We start from the raw sequence: 10,684 nt of genomic DNA, 5'->3' as shown, positions 1-10,684 counted from the left end.
CGCTCGCGCTCACGCTCACGCTCGCGCCCGCGGGGCGAGCGCACGGGAGCGACGCCAAGATAGAGGCTCGCCGGGCCGCTTCCCCAACGCAGGCGCGGTGGCCAAGTGGTAAGGCGTCGGTCTCGTAAACCGAAGATCACGGGTTCGAACCCCGTCCGTGCCTCACCTCTTTCCTCACGCGGGAGACTTTTTAGAGGCGGGTCCGTTCTCGAGAAAGGACGAAGGTCGGCTGCGCCTCCCCGACGTCCCATTTAGGCCGTCGCCCGGGGTAAACTGTTTTCACCCGGCTTGGTAGCACACGCCCCACCTTTGCCGCGGAAAGTGAAAGCTGCGTACCCTGGCTGTGCAGCGACGGCGACCGGCGCTCCGCTCTGCCCTGCAAGTGTGCCTGGCCCGCCGGGCAGGCCCGGGGGACGGAGCCCCAAGCTCCTCCGTGCCAACCCCAGGCCGTGGCCCGGCCCAGCCTCCAGAGCTACGGCTGCTGGCACCCGGCACCCTCAGCAGTTTTCTGAACACTGAGGTCCAGTATGATCCTCTCTAGTGCAAGAGCTGCGGCCACCCATGCCCCGCCCGCACCCAGAGGCAGCTCCGTCGGGCTCGCTGTGTCTACACCGACGCCCCGAGGCGCCGGCCTCGCCCCACTCCCGACACGAGCCGGTCTGCAAAATGGGCCTCGGGCGCGCGGAGCGGCCCGGCCAGGCTGGACACTAGCTCCCCGGCTCTTTCGCTGTCCACATCACCAAGGCGGCGCGAGTGCAGCTCGGGGTGTTCGCAGTACCCCCCCATGCCGCGGGGTCCGAAACCCAGCTTGGCTGAAACTGGGGGGACCTGAGGCGCCCAGAGTCCCAGCTGAAGGGAGGACAAATGAAGCTCCTACTGCATCTGGGGGCCTGGATTCTGGGGGCTCCTCAATAAGCCAGCAGGGGAGGCCGGCAGGAGGGTCAGGGCAAGGATCCCACCCCACCACCACCCCCAAAGCAGAAGTCCCTGGAGGGATGGTTAAAGTGCTCGCTGGGCCTCCCCGCAAATCCAGGGAGGGCCCCCTATTAACTTGTAAGTTCATATATAAAATTTTAAATTCCAGGGCTTCCCATGCCTCTGCCCTGGCTGGTGTTCGAATGGGGGTTCACACGCTACAGCTCCGGATGAGCCGCTGCACTTCTCAAGGGGCCTTCGGGGTGCACTGTCTCAGGGGGCCCTACCCCTACCTGAGTAGTGGAGTTACCCTTGTTTCCATACCAAAATCACAGTTGTTGCTGCTCTGGCAGAAAGTAGAGTGTTGAAAGGGTTCCTTCATTTCTTGGCCTGGAGACTTGAAATGTTTGGGTTTGCTACCAGGTAACTGTATTAGATGGGTAACCCCAGCCCCACCAACGCGGTAGGTAACCATTAGATCGCAGGCAAATTAAAATGATCCAGAATCAAGACAGAGAAATGCTTGTGGGCTCTCTTCCTTTCTGTAGGGTGCTGTACAGTGTTTTGTTTTCCAGGACGTGCCACAAAAGAATGTCTATGTTCTTCCCCATTAAAAATCCCAAAATAGGGCCCTCCCTGGTGGCGCAGGGGATTAAAGCGCAGCACTATGAAGCCAGACACAGCCCCTTCAGCACGAGTTCCATTCCAGGCCAGGGAGGTGACCCACGTGGCCTGGCAGACCTTTCCTGACCCGCCCGCTGCTTCCCTCAGCAGTTTACTTAGTCGGCCTGTTCTGCTCCCCGCTCTGTCTCTGGTGAATCCTCTCACCGCCCCTGCACCTCTGGCTTGGACCCCAGTTCTGTATGCACAAATAAATCCTCCTTTAAAAAAAATCCCAAAATAGTCCTTTCCTTCCCCATTAAATAAATCTCACTGAGGCTCAATGATTAATTGGTCTCATACCAGAAGGTACAAGAGAAGAAAGTGCCGAGTCTTTCCTGAGACTTGTATTTAGCGACACAGTTGTCTGGGGGGTGGGGGTGCACGGCCTTGAGAGGGGCTTCAAGGCCGGCTGGAGCCTGGGAACACAGAGGAGGAGGGCCCGGACAGAGGCAGGGGCAGCAAGCTCACACTCTAGCTCTCTGAAGAAAGGCCCCTCAGCCCTCACGTCCCAAGTGCCCAAGTGCCGGGAACAAGCTTCAGCCAAGCCCACATTGCTTTGGCCCTAACCTGCTTTCAGCCAATAAAACTCTTAACTCCTCGGTCTTCTCAACCCCCACCTCCCCCACAGCAGTGTAACCTCATTTCCTTTCTTAATAAGGGAGGTAGATCTGAGTGTGTCGCCTGCGTCCTTGCCGATCTATTTACAAATAAAGCTGATTTCTCCAATACCTGATATCATGTGATCTGTGCATGTCCAGTAGAGACCCCCTTTGGGGTAACAAGACCACCGTGCCCTGCAAGTAGGCCAGGCGCCGGCACCATGTCACTTGTCCTATTGTAGGGGCAGGGGGGAATCGCCCCATCCTTCTGGGTTCTTCCAGGCTGGCAAGTAGTCAGATATGACATAGACTAACAAGAGAAAACAGAAAACAAACAAAACAAAATACCCTTAATAATAGCATGGGTGGCCCTCCCTGGTGGCGCAGGGGGTTAAAGCACAGCACTGAGATGCTAAAGCCACTGCAGCAAAGAGTTTGAACCCCGCCCGCCCCGGGGGGGGGGGGGGGATGACCACATGGCGCGGCAGACCTCTCCTGTCTCCCCTCCTGTCTCCCCACTGCTCCCCTCAGCAGTGTACTTTGTCAGTTGGCCTGTTCTGCTCCCCATTCTGTCCCTGGTGAATCCTCTCACCACCCTGCGCCTCTGGCCTGTACCCCAGTTCTGTATGCACAAATAAATCTTAAAAAAAAAAAATAGCCTGGGTGCCTCCCAGAAATACTCTGACAAAAAGGCAGTGTCCCCCAGCCTTCGAGGCCTGCCCTTGATATAATCCTTTGTCCAGAGATGTACTCGAGGGGAGCAGATTTTGCTTCCCTGAGGTGCGGAGGCGCACCTGTCCATCCCTGCAGAGCAGGACAGAGCTCCTTTGTGACAGCACATTCTCATCCACCCCACCCGGGGCCCCTCCCCTACTCCACCCTACCCTTCTCTGCCTCAATGAGAGAGGTACTTTAGAAAAGGTGGTGTGTATTTCAGTAGGTCTGCCTGTTCCGCTCCCCACTCTTTCACCCCTACACCCCAGTGCTTGTATGCAGAAATAAAAATAAATATTTAAACAGAAAGACAAAGGCAGTTTACACAATGTGCTATAGTATACTAGTTATGCAAAAGAAAAAAAAAAGGCATGAAATAAGAGCACTTCACCATGTATAAATAAGTGCTGGCTGTTTTCATTTTTTGGTTTTTAAGCCTGGAAGGTTACACAGGAATCTCAAAACCAGAACCTCTGGTTGAAATCCTGTGATACCACAGAGCTGTAAAAATAGTTCAGTACAGGCTACAGAATTAGAAACTAGTGAGCAAATCCTGAATTGGGATCTGTTCACACACAAATGGGTAAAGTTGACTTTGTGTCCAAATAAGCAAGACATTTGATGTTGATTTAGGCCACATGTGTTCACGAATAGAGAAGGCCAGGTTTGGATTTCACAACCTCCGCAGGAAAGCATGCTTGAAGCCACCTAGAAGCTTGGGGGCCTGTGTTCTGTCAGGATCTGCTCCACGATCGCCCTCAGATACAAATAGCGAAAACAAAGTGCCTGGTCCTGGGGTTAGGAGAGAGGTCCATGAATCTAGGCAGGTCTCTGAGACCTTGGTGTAGAAAAAAAAAAAAAAAAAAAAAAAAAAAACCAGTGTTAAAATTATAGATATAATTGGTGTAGAAAAAAAAAAAAAAAAAGACCCTTGTGGGCAAGGTGACTCTCCGTGAAGAACATGAAGAACCGAGTTTTCTGGGAAAGAAGAAACAAACTCTTCGGAATCACCCCTCCCCCGTTACTCAAAGGTAGAGAACTCTGCAAGGATAGATCATGAATGACAGTCAGTGGCATCAAAAGGGCTCTTGAGGGCAGAGAAACCGGGATCCCAGTGTTGGCCGGGTGGGGGCTGTTTGTCTGCAGAAGCGGCGCGGGAGCAAATTCAGCGGCGTCGCCATGTGGCGGCAGGAAGAGCCGGCCGAGCCGTGCAGCCGGCCGAGCCGTGTAGGCCAACTGCCCGTCCACCCGCCAGGAACTGCTGGGACCTTAAGCCGGTCACTTAGCCTCTCTGTGCCCCAGCTTCCCCCTTTCTGAAGTGGAATGACGCAGTTCAGTCGCCCCTCTCGCAGAGTTCTGAGGGCAGCAGGGGTGGGCATCACAGGTGACTGCTTAAAATAAGTGACTGATCGGAAGCTGATAGTGAGATACAATTAAATGAGAAAAATGGGGTAGGCCCTGCTCTTTGAATTCTGTGTCACAGCTTTACTGCAGTGTACCTGGCGTGCCCAAATTGCACGCGCCCAGTGGATACAGTGGGTGCCATCACCAAACTCAAGGCACCCTCCGTCACCTCCAGGTGTTCTGCATCCCTTCTGTGTCTCTGAGGGGAACACTGAAAATGGTATCCGGCCTCTCAACAAACTTGTCCATACACGAGTAGAAGTGAGCCTTCAGCCACAGGGGCTTCAACTGCGTGGGTCCGTTTACACATGAATTTTCTTTTTCAAAAATGTAGTCATTTATGCATACAAGAGTTGGGGTGCAGGCCAGAGCTGGGGGCGGGGTGGAGGTGAGAGGATACACCAGAGACAGAGTGGAGAGCAGAGCAGGCAGACTGACCAAAACACACTGCTGAGGGGAGCAGCAGGGAGACAGGTGAGGTCTGCCGCGCCATGTGGGTCACTCCCTGGCCGGGGATTGAACTTGTACAGCAGTGGCTGCGGACGGACTCACAGTGCTGAGGCTTAACCCCTGCGCCGCCACCGGGGAGGCCCACTCACATGTGGATTTTCTTATAAACAGATGAATTATTGATGAATAGAGTACAAAGTTGTTAATGAATTTTCTCTGATAATTCTTTTTCTTTTGCTTTATTGTAAAAAACATTTATAATATGGTAAAAATTATATAAGGGCCCGCCATGGTGGCACAACCGGTTAAAGCACTGCATTATGAAGCTCTCCAAAGCCACTGCAGCCCGAGTTCGATCCCCAGCCAGGGAGCTGACCCACGTGGTGTGGCAGACCTCTCCTGTCTCCCCGCTGCTCCCCTCAGCAGTGTACTTTGCCAGTCTGCCTGTTCTGCTCCCCGCTCTGTCCTTGGCGAATCTTCTCACCCCTCACACCTCTGATCTGTACCCCAGTTCTGTAAAAATAAATAAATATTTTAAAAAATTTACATAATATAGATAACATACAAAATACATGTTAATACGTTGGTTGTGTTATTGGTGAGGTTTCTGGTCAACAACAGACTATCAGTTAAGTTTTGAGGACGTTAAATTTATATTCAGGTTTTTGACTGCCTCCTCATTATCCAAGCCTCACCTATATTGTTAATTATCAGACTATGTTGCTAGCAGACCAGTAATAAAGAACTAGGTGCAGGGCCTTCCCTGCGGCTCAATCCAAGCGCAGCACTACAGCCGCCAGCTAGTGCCAGCCGCTCCAACGTGAGTTCAATCCCCGGCCAGGGAGTGACCCGCAGGGCGCAGCAGACCTCTCCTGTCTCCCCGCTGCTCCCCTCAGCAGTGAACTTCATCAGTCGGCCTGTTCTGCTCCCCACTCTGTCTCTGGGGAATCCTCTCACTACCCCTTGACCTCTGTACCCCAGTTCTGTGTGCATAAATAAATAAATCTTAAAAAACAAAACAAAAACCAGGAGGAGATGCCCGGGAAGCAGCGCATCCCTGCCGGCACCACCCCAGCTGAGACAGCTATACACAGCTGACCAACTCAATGGAAACCAGTCTACATGACAAAACTTGTATTGCTGCCTGGTGACATACAACTGACCTCCACCAAAAATGAAGTTTGTGAGTTCCATCTAGTGAGAGGATTAAACAGTCGCTTGGCCGTTTCTCCTCCCTCTTGTTCTTCGTTTTGACTTGTTCCCTGATCACTTCTGAATAAACAGTTTGCTTATAACAAGATTTGCTGCCTGGCCACAGATCGCCCAGTTATAATTTATATTTGTCACTAATTCTACCATCTTGCAATAAAGTGACTGTTGAGACAAACAAAAATAAAAAAAAGAGATGCCAGAAACCTGGATTTTCTTAAATACGAAATTTCCTGATTTAAAAATGTTGGCAACCCAATGTCATTTATTATGATTATTTTAAATGCTCTGTAGGCCAAAGGAAACACACCCGTGGGCTCTCCTTGGCCCCAGGACTGCCAGCTGCCACCTGTGGTCACAAACCTCCAAGGCCAAGGGCATTTATTTGGAAGTTGGTCCTGGTCCGCCCGCGGTGGGTACAGTAGCAGCCTCCTGGCTTCCAGAGGGAAGGTCGATGGGCATGGGACCGGTGACAGACTTCCTTCCTCCCACTGGGTTGGAGGCGGAGAACTCTTGACTCAACTTGGCCACCCCGCTGGAATTCCGAGGAAGCGACTCTGCATTTCTAGGTGACTGGTCTACCCACCCAGACCCAGTGCCGCTTCCACTTTGATCTCCCTGCCACTGATGCCAGGGGAGCAACCATGCCTTAAAGAAGAAGAGAGAAGCCCTGGCCACCCCCATTTAATAGCAAGAGATAATCACTACCCTTTGGAGGGCTCTTACTAAGTGCCAGACCTGGACAGGCACGCAGTGCCAAAGGTACAATGCTAGTGGGTGTTTTTTATGCATATAGAACTGGGGTGCAGGCCAGAGGTGCAGGGGTGAGAGGGCTCACCAGAGACAGAGTGGGGAGCAGAACAGGCGGAGCTATTGAGATACACTGCTGAGGGGAGCAGCGGGGAGACTGGCGAGGTCTGCTGCGCCCTGCGGGTCAGCTCCCTGGCTGGGGTCGAACTCGGGCTGCAGCGGCTGTGGAGAGCTTCACAGTGCCGCACTTTAATCCCTTGCACCGCCAGGGAGGCCCCAGAGGTGCAAGTTAATCTTCACAACTCCATTGTTACCAATGAGGAAAAGGAAACTTCCAAATTGGGAAAGAAGTAAAACTGTCACTCTGTTAGGCCTCCCTGGCGGCACAGCAGTTAAAGTGAGCACCATCAAGCTATCGCCTGAGTTTGGTCCCAGGCCGGGAGCTGACCCACATGGCGCAGCAGACCTCTCCTGTCCTGCCCGCTGCTCCCCTCAGCAGTGTCTTTCGGTTGATCCGTCTATTCTGTTCCCCACTCTGTCTCTGGTGAATCCTCTCACACCCTCCCCTGCACCTCTGGCTTGTACCCCAGTTCTTGTATGCATAAATAAGTGAATCTTTAAAAAAAAAAAAAAAACAACTGTCACTCTTTTGGGGGTACACATAGTGTACATGTCCGTAACATACATAGAAAACACTACAGACCCCGCTACGGAATCATCTGGAGCAACACGTAGTATACTGAGTGGCAGGCTGCAAAGTCAACGCACAAAAAGTCTCACACATCTTTACGAAAACAACAGACTAGAAGAGAAATAAGTCAAGAGAAACAATCCCAGGTACAATCACATCAAAGTACCTAGCAGTGAACACAGCAAAAGGAGGAGAGAGGCCTGGACATGAAGGCGTCCCCGGCCTAGCCACGGCCTCTCTTCGCTGCAAAGCCTGTGAGCGTCCAGGTCAAGACTCTGTTAGAGGGAAGGCTCTCCCCTCGCCACCAACCGGAACCCCAGAGGAACCCCAGACCCTCAGCTCACGGAGGACAGAGGGCAGGTATGGGGAGCCCCTGCCTCCTGGAGGCCCTGCCACCTCCCAGGTCTTTCTTTCCTTCACTGACCTCATTTTCTAACAAAGCTTTGTTTTACCCAGCAGGGGTTCCATAGGGAATGCAACTGGGGCTACAGGTGAGGAGAAGGGGGGCGGCACCCCCATGTTTTCACTTAGTATAGATACACAAGGTTGGAAGCCAAGGGGACTGTGGGTCTGGATGGAACTTAAAACCAGGTAGGCCGGGCTGTTCTCTCCATCCCCCCCAACAGGGCCTGGGGGCCCCGCGCGGCAGACAGTGCTGTCTCTCTGCACCCTGATTTCTGTTGTTCCTCCATGGGGTGGGCTCCTATGTCTCAGTGTCCTGCCCCAGGCCCAAGGCTGGGGGGGAGTAGGTGGGGTGGAGGGCGGGGGAGACTTGTTTTTTGAGGGTGCTTCGGATGATACTTGTGGGGCCACTCGGCCTCAGGTCTAGTGTCAGGCCATTTTTTAGACAAGAGTCTTGACAGTAGCTCCAGAAAAACATCACCAGAGGGGTCACAGTCTCCTCCTAGGGCTGCTGAGGGAGGCGCTGGTCAGGACACACCCATGGGAGGGACGAGGAAACGGACTTGCCCCGAATCCCGCCGTTCTCTACTGCGGCTACAGATTTGGGCTCAGATTTGGGTGGTCTGCTCGTGACTGTGCTCACTGATGCAAACGTTGAAAGCCGGCCGTGGGAGTTCGTTGTCACTGAGACGCTAGGTGTCTCGGAGAAGGCACCGAGTGGGGGTGGGCACCTCTCCCATCTCCCTCCTGCGGCCCCCAGCCTGCACCCGCTCTGTCCATGCGGCAGAGAGGCCGGGCCCTGCCCCAGGGAGGCCCCCGCCTGGCATGGCCGCCCCGCCCTGCCAGCCCAGACCTGGGTGTGGGTGGGGTTCCGTCCTGGGAGAGGGCCAGAGCCAGCCTGGGGCTTCCACCTCTCAGCCTTGCTTTGCTTTCCAGAGCCTGCAGGCGCTTCCGGTGCTTAGCAGGATTTAGGCCTGCCTCTACCTCCAGCCCCGACATGGAGCCAAGACCGCCTAGAGCCGCCTCCAAGGGCTCTGGGGGGTGACTTAGGGGTCCCTGGCCGCCGGGTTGGCCTGGCCCACAGACTAGCTTTTCCTTTCCTCCTCAGTAATTACTGCCAGAACTGGGGGTGTGAGGATGAGCTTCCAGAATCCCAGGGCTCAGGACACAGATGTGGGTGTGGCCAGAATCTGTAGGCCCCTAAGTGAGCGGCTGCTGCTGTAGCCTGCTCCCCGGGGGGGCATGTCTGCAGGCACGCCACCCCATCACTGCCCTGGATTAGTTTCTTTGCTCTTCCCATCTCAGTTCAGACACCCCCTCCTCCAAGCACAACCAACAGTTCTGTGGACTCTTGCCAAATACCTGCCCCACTGGGACTTTGTCTCATTTAGTTTTCCTAAAAGTCCTACAGGGTAGGTGCTATCACCCCAACATTACAGATGAGGAAACTGAGGCTCAGAGAGGGGCCCAGGGTCCAGGGTCTCCCAACCAGGGAGGAGAGGTAGAGCCTTTCTCGCGCCCCCACAAGAGGGGCGTTGGCCAGGAAGATGGAGGCAGCCCCCAAGGGCCCAGCAGGAGGGGCAGGCAGGCCAGCCCAGCCCTGCTCAGGCCCTGGGTCTTGACAACAGCCCAGACAACAGCCCAGACGTCTGCTGGTTGTTCAGTGCAAACACTTGAACTCCACTGCACAAGAATTTTGTACAAGTCTGCTGGCTCCGGCCTCTCCCCGAGACAAGGAATTCCTGGGGCCAGGTGGGCCCCCCCGGGCTCTGTGCCTGGCCCAGAGAGGGCACGCAGTGTTAGTTCAACAGCCCCCTGAGCTCTAAACCTCAGTTCTCTCATCTGGAAAATGGGTGTGTTCGGTAAGAACACACTTGGTGCACACAGTAGGTCATCGGGGGACTACCCTCAGCTCAACCGAGAGACCCTTGAACCCCATCCTTCCTTGCCTCTCCTTGAACACAGCCCTCCAGCTCTCTGGAGTTAGGGCCCAATGAAATGAGGGGGAAAGGGCATAGGCCTCAAGGTCAGGGGCCCCCTCCTATCACCAGGCCTGCCCAGATGTGTTTTCTGAGTGTGACATGCATTGGCCAACAGAGGACAGCAAATACATTTTTTATGATCCCGGCAAGCTCAGTCCAGTCACGTTTGCTGAAAGAGACTAGGAGGCGGGGACAGTCATGTCTCAGTTATCTAGATCCTCTCTCGTCAAGAAGGGACACTTTTACAAAATCGGGAGTGGGGGGTAGGGGGTAGGGGTGAGGGGTCCCTGGGTCAGGGGTGCAGGGGGGCAGCCTAGGGGGGGGTGAGCTGAGGTCTCCTCAGCCTGTAGCACCTTAGGTAGCTTTGGGGGGTGGGGGGTTGGGGGTGCAGCCCCGTTGGTTCCACGTGCAGAGGGGACCCTCATGCCTGTTCCCCAATTTCCAGGAGAGTCTGTGGGGTCTGGAACTTTGAAAAGCAAACTCAAAGTGGCACTGAAATTGGCTGAGGAAAACACAACTTAATTTTTCTGGCAAGCCGGCGGGTGGATATTTGGGGGAGTTCTTGGGAACAGACTTTGTCTGTCCGCTCTCAAACCCGGGGCTTCCAGGAGGCTCCAGGCAGCCCAAAGTAGGCTGGGGGCCGCCAAGGGGTGGCCGGCCTGGCTCGGAGCTGCTCCTGCTTCTAGTGTTTGTGGTGGGGTTAGGGGAGAGATGAACCTGGGAGGAAGGGCTAAAAGCGCAAGCTGGCATTGTCACCGAGTGTTGGGGGGCGGGGTGTGAGGAAGTGTGAATCTTAAGTAGAAGTGTCCTCATTCGGGCACCCCTGCGCCCCCAGATCCAGGGATCCCTCGAGCGCAATTGGAGGGCGCCGGCCCGCCCCCGGAAAGGACAGCTGGCCCGGCTGG

The 10,684-nt window shown here is 54.5% G+C and overlaps 1 non-coding gene across 1 annotated transcript; it reads left to right on the top strand.

Moving 5' to 3' along the window:
- The first annotated feature begins 91 nt into the window (after positions 1–91).
- TRNAT-CGU lies at positions 92–163 on the top strand. Its single transcript has one exon. It is a non-coding gene; the product is annotated as a tRNA-Thr (tRNA).
- The last annotated feature ends 10,521 nt before the right edge of the window (positions 164–10,684 follow it).

This window comes from Condylura cristata, unplaced genomic scaffold (assembly GCF_000260355.1).
Source record: "Condylura cristata isolate star-nosed mole 26May11 unplaced genomic scaffold, ConCri1.0 scaffold00032, whole genome shotgun sequence".
NCBI classification, from domain to species: domain Eukaryota; kingdom Metazoa; phylum Chordata; class Mammalia; order Eulipotyphla; family Talpidae; genus Condylura; species Condylura cristata.
The sequence above is the reverse complement of the archived record's forward strand: the minus strand, read 5'-3'. Positions and strand labels throughout refer to the sequence as shown.